General features: G+C 31.7%; 1 protein-coding gene across 1 annotated transcript in view; it reads right to left on the bottom strand.

Moving 5' to 3' along the window:
* The window catches only part of LOC145937669 (uncharacterized), a 98,944-nt gene that overhangs the window by 59,244 nt on the left and 29,656 nt on the right, over positions 1-10,044 (bottom strand). The window lies entirely within an intron of this gene.

The following is a 10,044-nucleotide window of genomic DNA, read 5'->3' as shown; positions in this document are numbered from 1 at the left end:
ATTTAACGCGAAAATATCTACTATACTTATTAGTAATAGCATAATGGCAAGAAGTACGTATATACACACATGTCTTGGCAATAAAATTAAAAAATACACACAAAACTTTACTTCCTGCTCAATTATATTGAAAACGCGATAAAAAATTTGCAGTAGTTTTTTGTTTATTTTTCTATTGTATATCATATATACATTGTGCATGTATACATTTCGTTGTTGTAATATATTAACGTATTCAGTAATTGTTTTGTAAAATTTCTTTTTTGGGCATATCGAGCAGATAATCGCAATATTCTTTTTATCTTTAAAAATTTTTTCTAACTAAAAAATATATGACGATATATTTAAAATATGTTTACAAGTATAGATATAGATATAATTTCACATATCGATATTTTTGATCGATACACATTGCTGTTATTAAGAAAATATCCATGTTTTGAGATTTGAAAATTCGGACAACATTAGTGTCAATTATTTCTTCGCATTTACGGATATGTGCATAATGTTGCATCAGCAATCGACACAGCGAATGATTGGTATCGTAACTTTGTGACTTTGTGGCTGTTCCATAGGTCAATGCCCCATTAATTGAACAAATGCGAAAATGTCAGAGATTAAAGGATCTCTCTCTCTCTCTCTCTCCAAAAGATTACAAAAAAAATATATATATAATAGAAAGAGAGAGAGGGGGGAGAGAATAAAAAATATTTTTTTATTTTTACAGGACTAGTATATATTTTTTTATTATTCCTTACAGTCTCTCAAATTTTTGTCCTCGGCAAAAGCTCGACGCGACGTATTTCAGAAATCGTCGTATAATGCACTAGCAATAAGTATCGCGTATGCAAACAATGCAATCTAAATAACTGAAGACGAGGGAAGGCGTACTGAGATAGATGGGGAATAAAACTCAACTGAAAAAAATGCATATGTGTATGTATGTGTGTATATGTGTGTGTCTTTCGCATAGAAACGACTTACGATCGTAAAACGAAACTAGTCGCGGAGAAAGATTCAATGTATGTATGTATATACCTGTTTTTATGTTAATATTCTTGACAACGACACGCATGAATACCTTGCACACACACGTTCTATATATATATATCCTCAATAGGATTCTTTTTATTCATCTAACCATACAATAAAGAGACCAACATTATTGTAATAGTTGAATAAAAGATTAAATATGTGACAAATCCACATGGGACATGCGTGCTCGTATATTGAATTATGACTATTGGTTCTTTTTTAACCGTTAACGATTATTTAATTATTTATTAATGATTTTATTTTACGTATCTTATGTGTGTGATGTTGCTATCTAAATACTATTAAACAATTTCAAAAATCGCTCTACAGTTGCTCTATACAGTCAAGTAAAATGTTGGATAACATCAAACGTTCAAAAGAACGCTATTACAATGCGAAACACATTTTCTTTTTCTTGCTTGTGATTTAACATATTTATGTCCTGCCTTATCACAAAAGTTTGGTATTCAAAATTGATTGTTTCTTTGACAAGAAACCTACATATATTGAGCAATAGACTATTATAGATTATTATATATAGACTATTATATATAGACTATTATATTTTACAAGCATTGTAAATTTTCGAAATATAAATGTTTATAGCGTTGCTTAAAATAAAAAAATGTTTATTATTTTTTTGTAAATATCGGTCGCGAAATAGAAAATGTTCTGATTCACGATTAAAACTTGTGAGCTCGCTATTATTTTAAAGCTTTATATCGGAAACAGACAGATCGTAAAAATTCAGTTTTATTCCTCACACATTATGTATATACATATACATAAAATAATCAGAAGTTTTTGACACATTACAGACTTCGCATCAAATCTAATAATAAAATCAAGATTTTTATCTTATTACAGTGTTTTTGTAATCGTCTTGTCGCGTATATATCAATAATTAATATACATGTAAAATAACATATATGTATCTTTATCGTATAAAGATATTCCTCTTTCTCTCCTTTAAAAACTTATACGTGTTGCTGAATTCTTACATCTCGAGCAATTAAGATAGTGATGAAATTATTGTCATAGTTTATAAATTTCGTATCTTACAGTACTTGTATGTACGCGTAATTATTATATGTTTTATACATATTTTAGTAGAAGGATACTAAAATCAAGACATTTTCTAATAGTATGTTTACTTGTCTCTTAACATTTTTTTGTACAAGTGTGACAAATAATCTTTCGAGCGTAAAACTTAAATTAACACTTGACTCAAGAACTATCTGTTTTGCAATATAACTCAACTGATCCGTGTAAAACATGTGTGCTATTGATTAATAAATAAAATGCAATCTCTTAAACTATTTTCTACATTCACCGTTTAATCATTTTATATTTCTATATATGCAAACTATATATATATATATATATATATATATATATATATATATATATATATTCTCTCTATTACGAATATTTACGATGCATTTTACTGATTCCTAACTTTAAAGCCTGTGATATGATCTTTTTTTATTTACTGGGATTGCATATCATCATTCGCGAATTGTAGTAATCGAAGAAATTTTATGAAATCTCAATTCTATCACTAGACGCTTGAAACACTCGATGGCGACGGTTTGTCACGAAAGGTATGCAGCGTAATTTTTAATAACAGCTTACAGCACGACAGCGTATGTTGCGTGACGAACGAAATATTAGGCTCGTAATAAGTTTAGTTTCGTACGTAAGGAACGGGTAACAGGAGCAAATCGCGATAAAAGACATCGAATCGTACACACGCTACTCGAGTGTCAAGTATGAAAGTGGAGTTCGCGATACGGCTCTTGAAAAAATATTCTGCACCCGTAACGATGGCACGACGCATTTCACGTGGTCGAACAGAGGAATCAAAAACGAGAACGTCAAGTCGTGATTGGCCGGAGACCGAATCGCTCCGATAAGGAATCGCACGGCATATCGCGAGATGCGCTCGAGCCGAATTCAATTTAAGATGCGTATAAGATTTACAATGAGAGAGAGAGAGAGAGAGAGAGAGAGAGAGAGAAAGAAAGAGAAGAGAGCAATGGTGCAGCGAAACCTGTTCGATTATCGTCGCGAATAGTGAGCCTCACGTTGTAAATCACATGTAGAAGAGATCGACGAAAATTCGTAATTGACCAGTTTCGTGATACACTTGTAACGTGTATCTGCTTTCGAATTATGTAGTGTGCATACTGATTTTTTGCATTTTTATACACTTGTGATGCTCGATCCTTTCGAGAACTTTCTCTCGATTCTCGGTTCGATAAAACAAAGCGCGTGCTGAAACTGTCGAACAATTTCATATGTAAGCATAATTATCTCTCATAAAAATATCTCATCATTATCGATTTATATTTTGAAGAATACTTTGTATGTCATATGTATAAATTTACATCAAATAAAAAGCGCTTGGCACTGTGCATTGCAAATCAATGAATAACTTGCTTTATTTAGTCGCATTTTTTTTTACATTGTTCAACATATTTTTATTACTTTTTGCAAATTATTGTCATATTTTAGAAAATGTTATAATGTAGAAAAATGACATTTAACTCTCATGAAAAAGATCGTTTTAAAAGTACTCTTGTATTTTCTTGAATAAAAATACAAAATTTCAAGAAATTTTTTAATAATTTTTTGCTTGTTTGCTAAAAAAAATCATTAATCGGTTTCCAATAAATTAGCCGCTGTTTCTCAACGTGCAGTGAATATAAAATTAATAATCTTACGTGGATACAGTGTGAGGACATTTATAACGCGTCATTTTAAGATACAGCAGGCAGGAAAACTGCATTAAACACTAATGATAGGAAACCAAATGCAACTGTTTGTATACGCAATCGTTAAATATATAATATATATATTTAAATATATTTTTTAAGAAGAAAACTTAATTATTCCTTACATTAAATTTAATATATATGAATGAGTTCCTCACAGTGCACCTGCGCTGAATATTTTTTGCAAATGTTTCTCGACGACGATTTTTTTGATTGGCGCTTAATTAAAAGCAGGATCCCTTTTATGTGTGACTAATTGATGGGATCCGACCAAGAATATCTCGACAAAATGATTCTCTCTTGAAAAACGATCTTTGGTAGAGTTAATGTGGAGAACGCGGACACGCTTATCAGCCGCTCGGGACTCGGAATTGTCGTTAACCACCGCGAAATGGAGGCTCGCGAGTAATTAGATTCTGTCGAAAGATTACGGCGCGGTAGCGGATGAAAATGATCGGCCTTTTCGCAAACTGCATCGACATTAATACAGATCTCATTAATGTTAATATCATCCGGATCGTTTTGGACGGGCTCGGTATATTATACCTATATACTCGATCTTCGATTGCACGTGCAAGGTTTACCTCCGGTATATGACCGAATATTTTATCGTGTACAGCCGTAGGGCTTATTTCTGAGATCCGTAGTCTCTGTTTTCAATTCGAGAGTACAGTCTGATATCATTCGACCGATCGATGAGAGCGCAAAATGCGTATTATATTGACAATATGCAATTACTAGAATTGCTTTCTTCGAGGCTACACTCCTCGTGTGAACGGTACCTAACTTCGTGCATGGTAACCAAAATCGCCGATGGGCGCCGATGGTTTAATTCGTCGCCTTGGGCAATCGACTGTCCTACCGGTTGGTTAAACGTGCCATTATTTTCATGAAATTCATGAGAAGTTTGAACATGTTACGTATATAAGGGACGATAGAGAATGTGCTGAAAGCACTATTCCGGTCAATGTTGCACCGCAAGTGATACAAATGTGTGTGTGACTCTATTTATATATTCAATTATAATTTCTTGTTATTCTTTTCTACTACAGGTGTGTATACCACGAAATGGGTAATTAATTTCATCATCTTTTTAAATTTTAAATCAATAAATCTGGCAACTCGATGCTTTAGAAGAGTCAATAACGTTTTGTCAAAAAGAAGAATGACGCGAACTTGGACATTATAAATCTTATTCTATTTGCTTCTGAATCTCTCATACGATAATATTCGTTATTCTCGTTGAAAAATATTTATAACGTTGGCATTTCTAAAAAGAAAATTATATAAATAATCGTAATAAAATATATGCAATACGCTACAATTATTCGGTTTATTAACAATTTTCTGAATAGAACGATTATCTGCCCATAGAATTATTATACGCTTTGCATTAAAGTAAGTGAATACTATGTGATCATTGTCTACTATGCAAATGTACGCTAGTCAACGACATAAGACGACCAACGTGAATCTTGGAGCTCTATCATTTAAATTAGCATAATGCTATTTTCATCTTAGAAAATTTGCAAATTGACCGACAAAGCATATGTTAATCTTTTACATTGTATCTCGTTTAAAAGTGTTTCTATCGTATCAGCACGCGAGAGAACTGACAATATCCTTGCATTATAATTAATAAACTAATTATAATCTTTTATAAATTAACGATTTTAAAATGGCTGTAAAACCACCAAGTTTTTATCCGTCTTTTTCTGACAATGAGATAAAAATTTCACGCAGGTGCTGCTCGTGTGTGGTTGCGCGCAAATATTTTTTTTTTCTCAAGCAGGATCCTTTCATCCCGATAGAAATACGTAAGATGGATTTAATCGCAATTTAGGCGCGTAGCGACACGCGATATGAAAAAAAATGGAGCACCTGTATTCTCCATCGGTGAACCTGCTCCCTGAGCATTCTTTCGTGCATTCGTCCTCTTCGATTTATCGCGTTGTTTGCGTGCATACCGAGTATTACTTTGGTATTTCGCTGCTTATGAACTCCTCCCAATGATATGAAAAAAATACAACATACACACACTCTCTCTCTCTCTCTCCCTCTCTCTCCTACTCTGTTTTTCTCGTTTCCGTCGCGTCATCTTTCTTACCCTTGTTTCTTCTTGCTCACCCTGATATCTTGTCTTTCGAATTGCCCCGTCTCTCTTTCACTTGATCTTACCCTCTCATTCCCTCTTTACCGGTCTTTATCTGTCTCTCTGTTCGCCTCATTCTCCCACTACGGATTTCAGAGAGTTGTTCTCCTTCTTACTTCCGTTCCCTCGTTCCCCCATCCATATTTAGTTACCCATAAACGACCGGCATGCAACTCTTCGGGTGTATACATATCACAACGAACCGCGCATTTCTGCAACGTTCGTGTTACCTCGGTCTCATGAAGACATACTTGTAGTAGAGATGCTGGTTCACGCACGCATACACGCATTTTGCTTTGCGTGTGTACGCAACGTCCGGGAACGAGTTTCGGCCGAGAACACGTCGCACATCCTTTCGTCTTTCCGCTTACTTTAGCATATACGATAGACATTTTGGCACATTATAGACGACTTGTTTCTTATAAAAAAAGAAAAAAATAACATCAAGATACTCGATCACGAGATATCAAATGTCCGAAATCGAGCAAAATGTTACATAATAAAATCACTTTTGCCGGCTGGTCAAATGTGATTGACACGATACTTTATTAGCATATATTAGTATGCGCAACATAATTACTTATTTGATTATAATTTTTCTATCTTTCATTTTTGATAGATCTCGTTTGAGCATGTGTTAAAGTTATTTATTACTACCTGAGAAAAAAGACAATTTATAAAGCCTGATCATTATCTGCTTGAAATTCCGATGAATTTCTGACATGCTTAATTTTTTTTTATATGGAACGATGTTATATATGTGGTAGAAATTTACTGTTACTGTTTTCACAATATTGTCGCGAAATTTACATTCCTTTACTCAGCTATCGTTTATATGTATAGTATTGTATGCGGCCACTTATAATCGTATCTATTTTTCTTGAATGTTACAGATTATTGGAATATTTTTGGAGGTTGTAATTTAAGATGCAGCATACTTGAAACACAAATAGATGACACACATATACATGCATGATCGATAGAAATTTTATATGATAATGAATATTATGTGTGATTGCACAAAAATCACATTTATATTTTGCATAAAAAAGAAACAAATTAAAAACATTTCTCGGTAACAAAAATATGAAATAACAAATATGTGATTTAGCTCTCTTTTTTGATAATAATTTTCGTTTACATTAAATACGTACACAACAAAATATATTTCTACATGCAGTTATATATATGTATATAATTACTATAACATTGAGAATGTCAACGTCAGGTTCGAGCAGCATTTAAAGTTAATCTTATAGCATCCGTTAGTTGGCATGCAGCCTTTTGGCAAAGCTTCATCACACTTTTATATTTAATTGCTGCAATTATATCTTTGTACTATTTTTGGCAATCATCTTGGCTATATCAATTACAAAGAATAAGTTGGCATGTCATTGTTAGATCAGTTGGATCGTTTTCAATTACGTGTCTATGATGGAAATTTTTATATATAAATATGCGTACTTACTATTTTTTACTTATATTTTGTTATGTTTATCAATAATATAATTAACAACAAAATATATAAATAAATAAAATAAATAAAATAAATAATATAGTATTAATATTAAGTGTTTAATGTCTATTATATTGGCATGGAGTAAATTGGCTTGTGCAGTTTTCTTAATAGTAGAAATTAAGGTTTATATTCAGTTATCGCAAGTGTCAAATTAAAATATATTAATTTGCTTTTTCTCTCTATCATCTACTATTTTTATGGGTATGAAATAATAGCATTACTAAGAAATAATGTTTAGGGTATTATTTTTTTGTTCTAATTTATATTTGCTACACATACAGTAAATTCCTTCGTAAATAAACTAATAAAATTAACTTTCCACTTAATAAAAATTATTAATATTTCACGATTTTAAATCTCGTCGCAAATAAAATTTTATGTTCAGATTTCTTTAAACGTTATTAAAGAAGATAATTGATGCAACATTCTACACATCGGCTACCGTATGGCCGGCTGGCGATAAAATGTTATTTTATAACTGTAGCCGAAGGACATACTGGCGAATCGGCCAGTCGTGGTCCGAGTTCAGTCCTCATATTTTGCTAAGGACTGTACCAGCAGAAATAGCAGGCTGCTGATCAGATCGTATCTGATTTCGTCGCATCATGCATCATGATTTTATACCATACATACGCAAAATGCTGTGTGTGCGTGCGTACAACACAAAGTACGGCGAAACACATTACGGAATCTCATAGACTATTTTGGAGCCTGTTGAAATATATTTCGGTCGCATCTCGGCCAATGCGCGGTTGCATGTCACACACGCAATGAAGCTGTGATTGAAAAAGACACGAGCAATTTGAGCTTTTAATCTGACTGAAATAACGTTATATTTTTTAAATAAAAGTTATATGACACAATGTGAATAAAGGTCACATAAATTAATCTTGTGATATAAATAACGAACACTTACGAAAACACAAATAAAGAGAGAGGGAGATAATTCTCATAAATTACGATTAAATTTTTCATTATTTTATCAAATCTTATGTTTATATTCTGTATATAATATGTTCATATTCTGATCCTTCCGCGACCCTGATAAACATCGCTATCTGTGTCACTCTAGACATCTTATCACTATTACTGTACCAGTTACAATAATATAATCCATGTAATTTATGACCGAGCAATGATACGCAACCATACTTGCGTGATACATTTGATATTGCGTGATACATTTTAATATAGCAAATTATTTATATAATTTATTTTTAATTATTATTTTAAACGGGCCATAATTATAATTTGTAATTGGTAAAGAACATTTTAGAATCATATAAACATACATTATTTTATGGTTATTCTAATAACATAGTCTCTTTATCCATCTGTAATTGGAAGAGGTCTTTATATAATACGTTTCATGAAACGCAGAACATAAACAAAAAATAAAATTAGAAAATATCTCTATATAAATTATGAGACGATACAAAATATTATTAATATACAAATATATACAAAATATTATTATTATAAAATTCTCTTTGGTCTCAAATAGTTTTAGTAGCATTATCCAATACTTATTAAACAATGCCTTCTTGTTTATGTCTCTATTTACTATTGTTATCCTAATGTATAGTATTTATATTTATTATAATTAGTGTGTGTAATTGAGCTAGTATTTATTCAATATAAGTTATTTTCAACTACGTTTTATTGCAAAACTTTTTTATAAATAAATATAATAAATTGTTAATAATTTAAGTAAAATATCACTCTTTGCCGCGCGCGCGTGTCTCTTCTAGTTTATATCTACATAAGTATTAATAAGATGCAATGGACACGGATTGCGCGAAGTTAAAGGCCTGCCTAAACCTCGACGATACAAGTTATACTCCAGTGACTTTTTGATTCTCATCAGAAAGTCTGAAGAAGAGATTCTTATAGCAAATAGTTACTAATATATCAATAATATATCACTAATTGTAAGATGCAAGACGTGTTCATGAGTCGATTTTGCAACAGCTGATTTTTCTATTGAATCATAAGAATATTGAACGACTATAATAACTTATTATTGGCCATCGATCAGACTCTGCGCGGATTACTTAGGTCAGGGGAAATTCAGGACACCACTGATAAATGTGTGAAACGTGTTCGTAGATTACAATAAATCTTCCAAGCTATGATTTTTCTATTGAACTAGAGAAAAGAACACTTATATGATTATTAATTAGTTATCGATTAATGATTTTGCGCGGATTAATTAATACATGTTAATATATGTATATTAAAAAATAAATAGTGCGCATGTATTGCGCACTATTTATTTTTTTGTAATATTTTACTAAAATTATAGATTTTTGTCTTGAGTTTAGTTGCATATTATAGTCTCTTATTTACACTATTATGTAATATTTAATTGCATTTATTAAATTCTTATTGGACGAGAAAGACGATTTTCGAAGGAAGTCTGTATCATTATATGTGTAGTTGTGTATCGTTGTGTACCGCTAAGAACTTCTCCAATTTCAATAAATCGAGACTGATTTAAACTTTGTTGATCAAGAAATTCGATATCCTACACAGTAAAATATGATGGGCTCATATTAGTC

The sequence above is a fragment of the Prenolepis imparis genome, unplaced genomic scaffold, assembly GCF_030444845.1.
Source record: "Prenolepis imparis isolate NDT839.2.m4 unplaced genomic scaffold, iyPreImpa1.0 SCAF_6, whole genome shotgun sequence".
Lineage (NCBI taxonomy): Eukaryota > Metazoa > Arthropoda > Insecta > Hymenoptera > Formicidae > Prenolepis > Prenolepis imparis.
This window is presented reverse-complemented; position numbering and strand designations above follow the sequence as displayed.